The following is a 1,437-nucleotide window of genomic DNA, read 5'->3' as shown; positions in this document are numbered from 1 at the left end:
ACACATGCCATGGTGGTTTGCTGCATCCATCCCCCCATCACCTACATTAGGTATTTCTCCTAAGGTTATCCCTCCCCAATCCCTCCACCCTCTTCTATCCCTCCCCTAGTCCCCCCAACCCCCAACAGGCCCCAGTGTGTGATGTTTCCCTCCCTATGTCCATGTGTTCTTATTGTTCAACACCCACTTATGGGTGAGAACATGCAGTGTTTGGTTTTCTGTTCTTGTGTCAGTTTGCTGAGAGTGATGGTTTCCAGCTTCATCCATGTCCCTGCAAAGGACATGAACTCATCCTTTTTTATGGCTGCATAGTATTCCATGGTGTATGTATGCCACATTTTCTTTTTTTTTTTTTTTTTTTTTTTTTTTTGAGACGGAGTTTCGCTCTTGTTACCCAGGCTGGAGTGCAATGGCGCGATCTCGGCTCACCGCAACCTCCGCCTCCTGGGTTCAGGCAATTCTCCTGCCTCAGCCTCCTGGGTAGCTGGGATTACAGGCACGCGCCACCATGCTCAGCTAATTTTTTGCACCATTAGTAGAGACGGGGTTTCACCATGTTGACCAGGATGGTCTCGATCTCTTGACCTCGTGATCCACCCGCCTCGGCCTCCCAAAGTGCTGGGATTACAGGCTTGAGCCACCACGCCCGGCCACATTTTCTTTATTATTTTTTATTTTTTTTGTATCGTGACTGGGAGTCACCTCCCATCAGGGGCTGACAGACACCTCATACAGGAGTGCCACATTTTCTTTATCCAATCTATTATTGATGGTCATTTGGGTTGGTTTCAAGTCTTTGCTATTGTAAACAGTGCCACAATGAACATATGTGTGCATGTGTCTTTATAATAGAATGATTTACAATCCTTTGGGTATATACCCAGTAATGGGATTGCTGGGTCAAATGGTATTTCTGGTTCTAGATCCTTGAGGAATCACCACACTGTCTTCCACAATGGTTGAACTAATTTATACTCCCACCAATAGTGTAAAAGTGTTCCTATTTCTCCACATTCTCTCCAGCATGTGTTGTCTCCATATTTTTTAATGTTTGCCATTCAAACTGGTGTGAGATGGTATCTCAGTGTGGTTTTCATTTACATTTCTCTAATGACCAGTGATGCTGAGCATTTTTTCATGTTTGTTGGCTGCATAAATGTCTTCTTTTGAGAGGTGTCTGTTCATACCCTTTGCCCACTTTTTGATGGGATTGTTTGTTTTTTTCTTGTAAATTTGTTTAAGTTCTTTGTAGATTCTGGATATTAGCACTTTGTCAGATGGGTAGATTGCAAAAATTTTTTCCCATTTTTTTGGTTGCTAGTTTGCTCTAATGATTGTTTCTTTTTTTGTGCAGAAGCTCTTAAGTTTAATTAGATACCATGTGTCTATTTTGGCTTTTGCTTGCATTGCTTTTGGTGTTTTAGTCACAAAGTCTTT

This window comes from Saimiri boliviensis, chromosome 1 (genome assembly GCF_048565385.1).
Source record: "Saimiri boliviensis isolate mSaiBol1 chromosome 1, mSaiBol1.pri, whole genome shotgun sequence".
Classification (NCBI taxonomy): Eukaryota; Metazoa; Chordata; class Mammalia; order Primates; family Cebidae; genus Saimiri; species Saimiri boliviensis.
This window is presented reverse-complemented; position numbering follows the sequence as displayed.